At 38.2% G+C, this 15,307-nt stretch overlaps 1 protein-coding gene across 4 annotated transcripts in view; it reads right to left on the reverse strand.

Annotated features, from left to right (window-relative positions):
• Pls3 (plastin 3) overlaps positions 1–15,307 on the reverse strand; it is an 89,020-nt gene that overhangs the window by 45,896 nt on the left and 27,817 nt on the right. The window contains exon 1 of one of the 4 annotated variants that reach the window (XM_057760160.1): positions 7,530–7,636. The exons of the other annotated variants lie outside the window; for them this stretch is intronic. The gene's annotated coding sequence lies outside the window, so the exon portion shown is untranslated. Of the gene's footprint in view, positions 1–7,529; positions 7,637–15,307 lie in introns of those variants that run through there. 4 annotated transcript variants of the gene reach the window in all.

A 15,307-nucleotide genomic window follows, 5' to 3' on the forward strand; every position in this document is an offset into this window, starting at 1 on the left:
CAGGCTGGTATTGAATTCACCATATTCCAGCCTCTGTCTCTAGGGTGCTTTAATTGCCAGCATGCACCACCATGCCCAAGTAACATTTATCTATTCATCTGTCTGTCTGTCTATCTATCTATCTATCTATCTATCTATCTATTTTTTAGGAAATATAGTTACCATAAGAATAGCATTTAATACTCTTTGACGGAAATGTCCATAGCTGATTCTCACTGACCATTATCACATCTCATTGGCATCTGCCCAACCTCTATCATAGTACTTGAGAAATATGGAATAATATTTTAAGTGAAATGTCAAGCACGTCCTTGTAAGTTTCTACTTTAGATCCATAACTGCATAGAATTTATTTATTGTGGGATAAGCTACTTGTTTCATTTACAAAAATTTATAAAAATGGAAGTTATTTCTCAGAAAAATCTCCATAAGCTTGATAGTATTGCTATTGAAATTAAAAATTATTTCGTTTCTTTTGTATGTGTGTTATTCACATTGAACAGAGGAACTGGCTTTAGATAAGCTTGGTCACTTCAAAGACACACAGCGAGAAAGAGGTGAACCAAGTCTCAAACCCCAGACCTGTCAATATTCTCCATCAGTATCTGGTGGAGCCCCTCAACAACTTACTGAAGGGTAAAAATAGAACTTATTCATTATTGTATTTCCTATAGCATGGACACCATGTAGTAGAGAATGATCTTCAACTTCTGATTCTCTTGCTTTCACCTCCAAAGTACTCAGAATACAAATGAGTACTACCAGGCCTAGTTTATGGAGTGTTGGTGGTTGAACCCAATGTCCTAAGTATACACTAGCAAGTACTCTACTAACTGAGCCCAGCTCAGATTCTATTATTTTATCATCTAAATTGTTTCAGATGTGTGGCAAGTGATCTAAACCAGTTATAAAACTTTGCCTAAGACACAGTGCTGCACATCAAATGAAAAATTAAAACAACATATGGGGCAGGGCAGTGATGGCACACTCCTTTAATCCCAAAACTTGGGAGGCAGAGGCAGGCAGATCTCTGTGAGTTCAAGGCCAGCCTGGTCAACAAAGCAAGTTCCCGGACAGGCTCCAAAGCTACACAGAGAAACCTTGTCTCAAAAAACACAACAAAAACAAAACAAGACAAAAAACCCACATATAGGAAGAAAAGTGATCAATTGTTCCAACTACCCAATAAATTGCTTTTCAGAACTTTGGGCTCATAGCCAGAAGAACCTATGGAAGATAATTCAAAAACGCTTAGCAAATATGATCATGCTATTGAGAAATATAAATTTTGGCAGAAAACATATGAGTCCCTCTAGCTGATGCTATCTTGTTCCCATTGGCTAAAGTATAAAGGAGTCACTTACATTTTAACTGACATGACAAATTCTGTGATTTTATAAAATATTTAGAATATAGGGCTAAAGAAATGGCTCAGCAATTAAGAGCACTTGCTGTCCTTTCAGAGGACCTGGGTTTGCTTCCCAGTTTTCACATGGCAGCTCATATTCTGAACTCCAACTCTAGGATATTTAATGCCCTTTGCTGGCCTCCTCAGGAACCAGCCATGCATGTCATACACAGATATACATGCAGGCATAACACTCCTACACATAAAATGAAAATAAAAAAATAAATCATAAAATATTAAAAAACATATACAGAATCTAGACAACAGGCTGAGCAAAGACTATACAGAGCATGCCTTTTCCAAAACATTGAGCTCAAATAGCCTTTGACTATAAAATAATTTTATAGGGTCCATCGGTACAGCTCAGGGGTAAAGAGGCCCTGTTTTCAAGGCCTAGCAACAAAAAAATAAGTAAAATAATAATATAGTACACAAACACTTTTCCTGCTGCACACTCATTCCTATATGTAAAACTATTTGGTGTAACAGTATTACACATTGCTTAATTTTTTGAAATCAAGATTCTCCAAGGCTCAGTGCTATGAACAGCCTCCCTTTCGTATTGACTTTAATAACTCAGTCTTAAGGTAAATATATGCAAACAATTGTGTATCTATATGGTCTCTGTTTGCTTTTTATTGATTTTATTGAGTTATACTTTTTTTCTCTGCTCCCCGCCCTTCTTTCCCCATGCCCTTATACCCTTTACCAAGGTCCCCATGCTCCCAATTTACTCTGGAGATCTTGTCTTTTTCTACTTCCCATATAGATTAGATCCATGTATGTCTCTCTTAGTGTCCTCATTGTTGTCTAAATTCTCTGGGATTATGGTTTGTAGGCTGGTTTTCCTTACTTTATGTTTAAAAAACACTTATGAGTGAGTACATATGATAATTGTCTTTTTTGGGTCTGGGTTGCCTCACTCAATATGATGTTTTCCAGCTCCATCCATTTGCCTGCAAATTTCAAGATGTCATTATTGTTTTCTGCTGTGTAGTACTCCACTGTGTAAATGTACCACATTTTCCCTATCCATTCTTTGGCCGAGGGGCATTTAGGTTGTTTTCAGGTTCTGGCTATGACAAACAATGCTGCTATGAACATAGTTAATCACATGTCCTTGTGGCACGATTGAGCATCCTTTGGATATATACCCAAAAGTGGTATTGCTGGGTCTTGAGGAAGGTTGTTTCCCAATTTTCTGAGAAATCACTATACCGATATCCAAAGGGGCTGTGCCACCTTGCACTCCCACCAGCAATGCAGGAGTGTTCCTTTTGACACAGTCAACAAGATAAATGGCAGCCTACAAAATGGGAAAAGATCTTCACCAACCCTACATCAGACAGAAGTCTGATCTCCAAAATATACTCAAGAAATTGGTCATCCAAAGAACAAATAATCCAATTTTTAAAAAATGAAGTACAGACCTAAACAGAAAACTCTCAACAGAGAATTCTAAAATAGTTAATTCGTTTTAAAAAGATTTGTGTGTGTGTGTGTGTGTGCGTGCACATGGAAGAAGGAACTGATGGATCCCACTATTACAGCTGGAGTTACAGGTACATGGCAGCTGCGTAATGTGGATTCTAGAAATAGACCCTATATCCTCTATAGGAACAGTATATGTTCTCAACTACTGAGACACCTTTCCAGTCCCTCTTCTTGTTCATTCTAGTTAACATAACATAGGCTGTGTGGCGTAGAACTATAATCCCACCTACTTGTAAAGTTAAGGCTAGATGATTCTAAGTTCAACACCAATTGGAGCAACTTAAGCTATGTTTCAAAATAAAAAGTAAAGAAGAGCTGGAGATATGGTCCAGCGATAGTGTGCTGGCCTAACATTCATGAGACCCTAGATTCAATCAGCTGTACCACCAAATGACACATGAATGACAGTATACAAAAATATGTCAGATAGATAGTATAATTCAAGGACACTTGTGATGTAACTTAAAAAGTCTTATTACTTGGGACTGGAGATATGTCTCAGCAGTTAGGAACACTGGTTGCTTTTTTAAAGGACCTGGGTTTGTTTCCCAGCACCCCACTGCAGATCAAAGGTGTCTATATTTCTAGTTCCAGGGAATCTGACATCCTCTTCTGGCCCCCAAGGGCACTGGATTCATGTAGTGCACAAACATATGTGCAAGCAAAACATGAACACACACATAATAAAAATAGATACATATTTCTAATATTAATTTTATTTTGACTACATGTATGTCTGTGTGCCACATGCATACAGTGGCCACAAGAGGCCATAAGAGGGCACTGGAACTGGAGTTACAGATGGTTAAGAGTAGCCCTGTGGGTTCTGGAAACTGAACCAAGGCTCTCTGGAAGACCACAAGTGCTCTTAACCACTGAAACATATCCCCAGCCCCAAATAATTAAATCTTAACAAGAGCAAGTCCTTTACCCCCTTACAAAGTATGCTTTCATTTCCAAATCAAATGATACTGACTGGAAGACCTTTGCTGAAGGCTTCCTTTACCCTTTGGTCTGTCCCACGACCTTGCTTCCTTTAACTATAATTTTAACTTAGATGTATCTAAAACCTTTAGGGAAACTTAAACATCCATATTCTGTGAATAGTAAAGAAGATGTGGCTGTCTTTTGCATGACCCCGGCAGATGAACAAATGACCTGTAAAGGTTTCTGAGAAGGACAAGAGAGCAGAGATGGCCATTTTGTAAAAACTCATATACAGATTTAGTCTAAGCTATTTTTGCCCACATTTTATTTCCTTAATATCGGCAACCAGCTAAACCTTCCTAAGTTTGGTTTTTTTATGTGTTTCTTTTATTTGGCAGTAAGGACTCCTGTAGCCTAGGCTGGCCTCAAACTCACTGTGTATTGAAGATGGCTCAAAATTTCTGATCCTCCTGCCTCTGCTTACCAAATGCTGTGATCACAGATATAGACAACCATGCCTAGATCTCAGATCATTTGTTTGAATGATTTTAAAGGAGATAGATCACACAGTCATAGTTGTTAGCCAGTAACCCCCTCCCTAAAATTCTGTAAGCCACTCTACCCCACACACACAGTGTGGTGACTACCTTCTGCCTTCTATGTCTCCTCTGCTCATCTGTGAGTTCCTGGAAAACACAGATGATATCACCTATGATTTTGTATCTTGGCTCACAAGTACCCACCAAATGCTGCTTGAAAACATAAGAATTGATGGGGGTGAGTTGGGTGATTGATCAGGCAGGCTATCTAGTCATCTTGCATGGTTTACAAAATGCATATTCTTGAGCTGAGCATGGTGATACCTATAATTACTGAACTTGCGAGTATAAGGCAGGAGGATTATGAATCCCAGGACATCCTGACCTGCTCAGAAAGTTCAAAGACAGGCTAGGCGACATAAGGAAACCCCGTCTAAAAAAGGAAACAAAGTCTCCCAAAACAAACAATGCTAAACTAGTCACGCTCAGGGTGTACATTGGGGTAGAGGGCTTCTCTAGCACGATGGGCTCAGTCCTTACAGTCGTCAGCTCTAATAAACAAGAGAATGAATGATTAAATAAACAAAAAAGGTTGTAAACATGATTAGAGAAAACTGAAATAATTAAAACCTAAGACCATAACAAACTCACATTCTTTACATGCACTTGGCCTGTGATCATGTTTTCCTTATTGACTCTGGTTTCATACTTCAAGCTACTACAGAACTCCTCAAGATGTTTGCACCCTATTCTTTGAATGTAACTGAAAGTCAAACAGAAAGGAGTTTAGGAACAGTTCCTCCTGGCTTTTGCCATATAAGCAGACATTTCACCCTTATAATATGGTAAATGCATGGATCATGTTTTGACAGGCTTGTCATTCATAGGTAAAACTGGATGTTTACAAGTAGACATAGGTAGGTGGTTAAAAATAGCTCATTATACTTCAAGTTTTGTGCTATTAGCACTTTCAATATGTAAAATCAGGAGAAAACAGCCAGGCATGGTGGTGGTACAAGCCTGTAATCCCAGCACTCGGGGGGTGGGGGGGGACACAGGCAGGTGGATCTTTGTGAGTTTGAGGCCAGCCTGTTCTACAAGAGCTAGTTCCAGGACAGGCTCCAAAGCTACAGAGAGACCCTGTCTCAAAAAACCAAAAATGAAAGAAAAAGAAAGAAAGAAAGAAAGAAAGAAAGAAAGAAAGAAAGAAAGAAAGAAAGAAAGAAAGAGAAAAGAGATAAATTCATCTTCTGAAAGTATTTCTACTCTATTCTAGGATAGTATAAGCTGGATCCTAATTGATCTTTTTCAGTACCAATGTGTATGAGTCACTCAAATCCCAAAGGGTGCCCAACTCTGTGTCATTTCCTGAAGGAATCAAACACTTCCATTTAAAGTAAAAGTTTCCTTTCACCTTTGGCGCTTAATAAACCCAGCTAAGATCTCAGAGCAATGGCTACTTAAAAAGAAGTCACTAACTGTTCCAATAACAGCAACGTTTGACTTAACGTACATTGAAGCCATTCTTTAAATGCTTGCTGCAGAAAAATTTTATAGGTTTTTAATGCAAGTCATAATAATGATTTAAATATGTCAAGCTCAAAAGACTCCACCCAGAGGGAGGAAAGAGATAGGAAAAATTATCTTGTAATCTCAAAAAAAAAAAAACAGTAATAAAAAAGACGTAACTGATGTAACTCCATTTTTATCCTATTTGTTTACCAAACCAATGTGTACAGTAGACTGAACTAGGACATACCTCCTTTGAAAGCTTTCATTCCTTTTGTATTTCTCCAGCAATTTTTTACACCCCCTACCCATAAATTGTGCAAAAATCATGCTGTTGCTCATGAAATGAATTGCCTTTCATCCCTGAGGTGTCTCTAGCCTCCTGTCCTATGAAAATGAACATGTTTAAAAAGTCAAGGCTGATCTCCTGGGATTTGTGTTTGTACATATGTGTGTGTGCAATATCAGAGTAGCTAACATGTTCTAATTCAAAACAAAAATACTACTAAGTCCTATCACCTATAACATAGAAGTCACCAGATACACAGTTCCAGCTCCCTCTTCTATCAGCAGGTTGTAACATAAGGGGGGCCTGCTTGATGGGGTTTCTGTCCCCCGGGTACCCCACAGCTGGCAAGCCCCAAAGAAAATCACAATCAGGCACTAAAAGTGCCTGCCTCAGTATCATATACCTTCCCAATTCAAAGACTGTACTCGAGCTGTAAACACTAGACTCCTGTCTCATACTACATAGGTGATGCTTCACTCAGAGTTGCGATTATCCTGTGACTAGCTATAATTCTTTCTGTCAGAAACTTGGAAAAATAAGCCTTTTAAGAGCCTCTGCTTTGTATGATTGAAAACCCTGCTGGCAAGATGAGCACTGTGAGTGACCGTCACTGCTTCATTACAGTAACACCACCTATCTAAATAGTGCCTTTTGTGCATTTCAAACGTCAGGACAGCTGGTTGACATAAAGCCACTTTGTAAGAACAGAGATACCAATCTCATCATGGCATGTTCTAGCATGACAAGCCACCTCAACTTTCGTTACAAAATACAAAACCCAAAAGCCTTTAACAAGAATCAAAAGCATCTGAAATCTCATTTCTTCTCTCTTCCACTCAAAAAGCCACAGATAATAACTTCTACCGCTTAAACATTGAAGCATCGGACTTGACAAGTAAAGATTATGTAAATAGGACTTCAAAAGCAAAATGTAAAAAAGAGAACATTCCCTACATTGAAAGAAAGAGAGAAAACAACAGAATATACATAGAAGAGGTTAAATTCATAGAATTCTTAAAACAAACAAATTTGACTATACTTATGCAAAATTTTAAAAGTGATTACAGTGCTTCACCTAAGAAGAAAATCAGAATTTTATATTTTTACAAAGTCAAGCTTGGCTTAAATATTCAGTAACCTAAAAGTTAGCACCTACAAAAATTCTATGAAAATAGTTACCCTTTCCGACGGGAGCAAACCTGTTTCTTCTCCTGAAGCAATCACTAATAGGACCGTCTCCCACGCCCAGAACTTGAAATCTGGAAACCCAACATTCTTCTTACAATTGCATCTTTAAAGAGCAAGTCACAACACTTCCTGCTAGCAAATGAACACCCTGACAAAGGAATGATACAATACTTACGAATCTCCTTCCTGGCTGCCTGGCAGTCCTTTGCCAGAGGTTGAATAAATTCGAACTTAAGCACAACCTTCAGAGAAAACTTTATGCTTTCATTTTGGCTCCACTTTTAAATCCAGACAGGGAACCAAGGGAATTGCACGTTGGTTCAGGTCAAACAGCTACAACCCTTATATACCTATTTAGAGTTTGGGCAGTAGCCAAGTAACCTGCTTATTTTAGAACACAAAGAACAGCTTCTCCCCAGTGTCCAAGCCACTCATCCACAGTCAAGTACATTACTTGGAAAGGCAAATTAACTATCTCGGGACATTTATGCTTTCTATTATTCATTCCAAACCACATCCAAAATTTATACTCCATATTCCAGCTGGTGCAGCATTTATTTTACTTCTGGTTCTGTTAGAACACTAAGCTCTGACATGGGACACATTCTAGTGTCTACCAGCACAGTACCACAGAGTTAAGCCGATGCTTGCTGAACTGAGTACTGTTCTATCAAAAAGGCCGTCTCACTTTAGTAAAGAGTCAGACTGGGTATGAAGCCCAATTTCACATTTTAATACCTTTACGTGTTCTTAGGCAAGATATTTAAACTCTTTGGCCTGGTTTTCCCAGCCAGGATGATGACAACCACACGTATTTTGGGCTGGAGTGGGGGCTCAGACCCAGTGCTGACCCAGTATACAAAGACTCTTAGATTCCATCTCTAACACTGTAAACAATAATAATAATATGAAATACTTGCTGGGTGTGGCAGTCCACACCTTTAATCCTTCCACAGGGGAAAGAGAGGCAGGTGGATCTCTGTGAGTTCAAGGCCAGCCTGCTCTATGGAGCCAGGGCTGTCACAAAGAGAAACCCTGTCATCAAAAAATAAAACAAAAAAATAATGAAAATATTAAATACTCCATATTACAGTAGCTATTTATACAGTGTATAAATAGCATTTTAAATGAGTTGGTTTATGCCATAAATGAAGATCATGGTAATTACTAGATGTGGATAGTCACCCTTATTAAAAAAACTTTTCGTTTGCACTAGCAATCCAGTACTGACTAGGCTCAGATCACCATTTCTATAGAAGACCCAGTGCAAATTATTAATATGAGAGGAATTGAATGGAAGCATGGGATCCTTAGATATCTGACAGTCTTGAAGTCTTTGCGGCCCTAAACAGATCACTTAGCCTCCCCGAGTCATGCATCACTATCTGTGAAAATGGAGCTAATTCTAAATACCTTTAAAAGGCTGCCTGGGAACATGGGAGTATGCAAGAGTGTCAGCATCCAGCATAGTGTTCAGTAACTGGAGGGTAGTATTGTAATGTGCCTAGATAATACTTGTTTACTAATATCTGCTCTTTCTACCATATAAGAAGGAAATAAAATGAGATCACAGATATGCTTGATCTTTCCAAATAATATAAAACCAGCGATGCATTTTAAAATCCATTAGCTTCTCGGCACACAGATGTGACTCACAGTGCATTCACTTGTGAAGAGGAACTGTCACTGGAGAGTCCCCATTAAGAGGCAGACAGCGTTCTGTCCTCATCACTTCCCACTGCCTATGAATACTGGATTACACTTCATTGCCTTAATGGACATGCTTCCATGCATTACAGCACCCACCAAAAAAACACATAAAATACCAAAAAGAAAAAAGAAACACAATCCCGAAGAGACAGAATGTACCAGGAGACGCCAGAGGACATTTTTTTCGTTCCTTTTTTCGAGACAGTGTTTCTCTGTCCTAACCCTGGCTGTCCTGGAACTAGGTCTTGTAGACCAGGCTGGCCTCAAGCTCAGAGATCCACCTGCCTCCGCCTCCTGAGTGCTGGGATTAAAGGCGTGCGACACCTTCACCTTACCTTATTTTTCACCAGCCTTAATTGCTGACTCCCATATGAATTTCTCAACCTTTCAAATTCTCCATTTGCAAAAACAAACCTATCACTATCTCCCCAAGGCCTGTAAGGGTGCCTAGTACTTCTGGAGGAGCTACAAAGCCCCTGGTATTAACTGGAAGAAAAGTGCCTATGCTAGTGTTATTGTGTATTTGGCAGGTAAAAATACTGGCACAGAGGTAAGGAGACAGTAGAACGAGACCAGAAATACTGGGTTAGTTTTCCAGCAGAAGCTGTTCATCAGCCACGCCAGCTGCCTCAAATCACTTAGATGGATCTGTCCCAACTGCTACATAGCTACCCTTTTCAGATGTGCAACATTAGCACCGGGTGAAGTAATGTTTTAAACTAACAATGTGCAGCTTGAAAATTGACTGTCTTTTCTCTTTTACAGATGGTTCTAATAGGTTACTTAGAAAGTGTATCTCTTACTTTTTTGGCCATAGGTAAGTGTATATTTTTCCAGCTTTTCAAACTCAAATGCTAATCTCTCTCCTCCCTAACACCCAAGAGATGCTAGGTTCCATCCCCAGCCCTAGAAAAAAGAAAATGCCAAAGGGAAAAACAAAACAAATAAATAAAAAATCCCAAACAAACTATCCCCATACCTTTCCTAAAAGAAACTTCTTTAGTATTACTAATGTAACCAGGTTTTTTTTTTATTATTTCTTTTAGTATGTGGCTCACTTTGTAAATTTCTTTCTCACTCACTATCTGATAGGGGCTCTATAAGAAGAGTTGGGCCGTGGTGAGTTTATCTGTTTGCATGTACCCATTGTGTGGCTGTGTGGCTAGAACCTGTTTTTACTATGGGTAATGAAAATTGGCTTGGGAAGAGAAGACGGTGGCCAGGGGTGAAGAATGAGCTTTACATTTGTACAAGCAGGCAAACAGAATGAAAACAAGTTTTATATTACATTCTCAATTCATCCTGATGAATGGAAAGCCAAGGGAAAGCACGTGCAAATTGTCTCTCAGATCTTACAATCAAAACAATGAGGTTCACACACACCCCTCAGGGTGGAAAAGAAATATTAAGAGGCACACCCAATAACGTCACAGGAGAGTTTCATATACATAGCAGTGTAATGTGTAGCTAGAAAACAAAATCTAGACCATATTTTTCCAACTTTCACTCAAACGTCATGCTCCCCACCACACCCACTGCTGTGTTGTTTTTTTTTTTGACTGGTATCAGGGAGGCCCCTCCCACGCTGCTTAATGACGCACCTCGATACAATGATCTAATTTCCTTTTAAGAAACAAGAGATCACCCATTTTGTCACTTAAAAACTAACACAGTGAGCAAAGTATTCATGAATAGAGATGTACCATATAAAACAGGAGCCAATATACCACACAGGAGACTACTATACTACTGTCATTTTTAACCACATTTGAACATTTCAAAAATGCATCCTAAAAGCAGTATTAGGTACACTGACTTCCTGTTGCACAAACAGGGCTTGTTGTAACACCCAAATTGATCTGCTTTTTGGGATCTTTTTCTTTTTCCTCCCTCCCATCCCGACAGTTCTTGGAATGGAATCTGGGACTCGTATCTGTCATGCAAGTGATTTACAATGATCTATAACAAGGCTCTGTCATTTTTTTCATATTTGGAGAGTTAAAAAAGGCATAACCATGCATCAGTTTAAGCATTCTGAGATACCAAAGAATGACAGTCCACCTCCATAAACACAGGCTGCCTCATAGATACTTAGTCCATATCCTAATTCACTTTCTCTTCTACAGACTTGACCATAGCATTGACACTGGGAATGTAAACACTTTACAGTGTTTCCATAGCTGCTCAGTTGTAAGGCATGTGATATGATGCTAAAAGATAAACAAAACTCATTTGGTGGTCCTGGCCTCTAATTCTGTATCTATTGGGGAGGCTGAGGCAGAAGGATGACAAATTCAAGGCCTGGAGGGGATATGGAGTAAGTATCAAAGGTAGCTTGGGTAACTTACTGAAGACCTTGTCTCAAAATAAACCCTCTTTACTTAGTAGTAGAGGATATATCTAGTACATACACAGGTCCTAGGCGCAATCCCCAATATTACAAAAGGTTTATATACAAGCAAGCAGGTAAGCAAGCAAGCAAGCAAAGATAAAACAAGCTCTATGTGGTGCAGATGCCTCTAATTCTAGTTACTGAGGATGAAGTTAGATGTGAAGTTAGATGTGACGGAATGGAAGGGTAATGAGGCAGGAGGATCAGAAGTTTGTGCCAGTCTGGATAATATCTTGTTCTCAAAACAACATGGTTTACAGGGCTGGTGAGAAGACTCAGTAGTTCCGAGCATTTGCTGTTATTCCTGAGGACTCCTTTGGTCCTTAGTACCCATGTTGTGCTGTAACTCTAACTCAAGGGATCCAATGCCTTCTTCTGGCCTCTTTGAGAGCTGAACTCACCTGTATACACTACACACACACACACACACACACACACACACACTTTCATATTTAAAGGCAATTTTATTTGTGCAAATACAATGACAAGTCATTTGAAAAATATTTTCTCTTCTTATATCTCCTTTAGAATCTAACAAATGGTGGCACAAACTATGCAAAGACTTTTAGACATTCCGATGAGTACATATTTTTCCTCTTCACATGCAAAGTTCACTTAACCCAATCCATTTTCTATTCAGTCCACAGGAAATAGTGTTTTGGTCAATTATATTTAAAGACTAAAAGTATTAGTTGCACAATTACACCATTGCACTCAATTCAAACCTAGGTTTACCCAATAAATAAGTAATACACGGATTTTTGTCCCACTAATATAAAAACCACTTTACTGCATGCATGCCTTCAGATACTTATCTAGTTATATACACACACAAATCTTTTTTAAAAAAAAAGCAACTAAGGAATGCTGAGAGTGAGCAAAAATATTCTTTCCCAGGGAAGAACATACTAGTTATCGTATACCAAGTGGTCACCCCTGAAATCATATACATGCAAACAAAATTATACATACCAATAATGTTATATTTAAATATTAAGAAACACACACCATACATGTACATATATATGCAACAATTTAAAAAACAGAGGCCATGAATTTGAGAGTAAGACAGAGATACACTGGAAGGGTTGGAGGGAGGAAAAGGAATTGGGGAAATGATAACTATACTTTAATTTCAAAAATAAAAATAATAAACAAAATAAAATGATTGTGAATGTAGCTAAGTGGTAGCACATTTGCCTGTCATGTATGAGGCTCTGTGTCCAATCCAAATAGAGGCAGGGGAACAAACATCACAAACAAAACACCAAAGTCAATGCCTTAACAATGTGACCTTGAAGCTTACACTGATACTATAATTTATTTAAAGTGTGAAGGTGGAAAAATCTACACCATTCAAAGGCCAGAAAGATCAAAGAAAAAAACTTTAATATGAAGCTAACTGGGGGGTGGCAGCTGGATATGGTGCTATAAGCCTGTGAGGCAAGTACTTGGGATGAACGTATGGCCTTGTGAATGCAAGGTAAATGCTTTTACACTGACCTACAGCTCCAGCCCCTGGATTTTTTTCACATTTAAGGAGAGAAATGGGACACAAAAATATCTTAATTTTAGAGAACAAACAGTTGGAAGCGTACGGTGGTAGGGCTGAATCTGGCAGGAATTAAAGAAAGAGTTGGGGTAAATATGATCAAAATACATTGTATAAAATTCTCGGAGAATAAATAAGTATTAATTCTTTCATTTCAACATTCCCAGGATGACTCCATGTTACTATAGATTTATTAGCTCTGTTTCAATAATAAAATAACATGTTCTTAAATAAACCAGGATTCTAACTGTATATTAAATTACATCCCCAATGCATTAAAACTAAAGGTTGAAATAAATCAATCAAAACCATCTTCAGATGAGACAGGGTCTTGTCTTAAAGGCTTGCCTCAAACTCATGATACCCCTGTCCCATCCTCCAAAGAGCTGGGATTGCAGCTGTGGTTCACCATTATGGATTTTTCTCAGTGCAAAATGTAAGTTCTCAGAAAAGGGTTAGCTGGGTTCCACATGGAACAGCTTCCGATTTAAGACATCCTCATTCTCTTCATCACTAATAAAAACATAAAGAAATAACTTATATGCTCTCCACATTTCTATCTTGATTGTCTCTGAATCAGAAAGGAAGGGGAGGAGGAGGAAAGGGAGGAAGGAACAGGAAGGGAGGAGTAGGAGTGTGGAAGGGAAAGGAAACAACAGCAAAATCCAAGCAACTAAATGGTTCCCTCACCTTTTTGGCTTGGACCTGAAAGCCACAAAGAACTTTCTGATGCATGCATTAAATCAACATAATCATCATATTAAAATTACAGCTGGGAAAATGTTAAGATTTAAAAAGCATAATACCACTCATTGTATGCTACCATATAGCATTTTAAAAAAGCAACTATTATTTTGAAAAGCAAATTGAGATTTGTGTTTATTTCCTTTTCAATTAAATCCTTTTTATGTTAGTTGCATTCTGAGTGGTACATTTTACCCATATTTTGTTTTATAAAATTATGCACCGATCACTGGGAAAAGATCATTTCATCAAGCTATATAGATATTCTAAATGCTGACATTTGTGTGATGCCTAGAAATCATATTAATTAATGATACCATATATCTCATTAGAAAACCCTATGTATGGAGCCAGGTGTGGGAACTCATATCATACCTCTTTGTAATCTCAGTCTTTGGAAGGCAAAGGCATGAAGACTGTCTCAAGTCTTAGGCCAGTCTCGCTCCATAGTGAATTGCAGGTTACCCTGGACTACATACAGTGCAAGTCTCTGTATTAATGAGGCTAGACTTTATCCTTAGTAGTGGAAGGGAGAAAAAGGAAAAAGGAAATCAGTACACAAAAGGTCCAAGTATTGATAAATAAAGGTGGCCAATGCAAATCTCAAATAATTTTCAGTTTGACTTAACTAATTTTATCCTTGTGAAACAAGTACTCTATTGTTCCTTTCATGTCAAGAACATTCAATTCACTTATTTACAAAACTTTTGAGTATGTGTATGTACACATGTGTGGTATATGTACATATGTGTGTGTACATGTTTACATGCCTGTAAGCTCACATGGAATGACCAGAGGAGGATGGTGGGGTCCTGTTCTATCATGCTTCACTTTATTTTCTATACTATACTATATTATACTTCTTTACCTATACTATACTCTATTATACTATAAACAAATTAATATAGTAATATTGGATGGAGAATGTAGGTTAGTTGGTAAAGAGCTTGCACAACATGCATGACACTCAGGGATAAGTCCTCAGCACCAAGTAAATCAGACCTAGTGGTACACACCAATAATCTTAGCATTTGGAAGCTGGAGGCAGGGGGATCAGAAGCTCAAATTCAATCTTATCTTTCCTATATCAATAGTTCAAAACCAATGTACCATATTTATTAACCTTTATTCCCAAAAACGGAAATTATATTTCTATTATGACTATGCTAATGTGGTACACATGCTATTATAAAACACAATGTCAGCTGAGCAAATTGCAAATTATTAGAATGGAATTTTAAAAAGAAATAAAAGAAATGCTAGGAGAAAGAAAACATGAAGAGGAAACTAAAAAAAGAGAGACTCCTTGGTTTTCCTCTATAAAAGGAAATGAACAAGGGATGTGAGCAAATATGGGCATGAACACACGGTTTTTCCACCACAGCTTGTCATCTTATTTTCCTTCGGGACAGGAACCATCATGTAATCTCCTTTGAGTCAGCCCTTACACTACTCACATGGGCAAAAATAAGTCATCTATTCATTTTCCACGGTGACTATTAAGTACACTTGAGTATCCCAGAATTCTTCAAATGACAGAGACACATTTCTGAAT

This window comes from Chionomys nivalis, chromosome X (assembly GCF_950005125.1).
Source record: "Chionomys nivalis chromosome X, mChiNiv1.1, whole genome shotgun sequence".
Lineage (NCBI taxonomy): Eukaryota > Metazoa > Chordata > Mammalia > Rodentia > Cricetidae > Chionomys > Chionomys nivalis.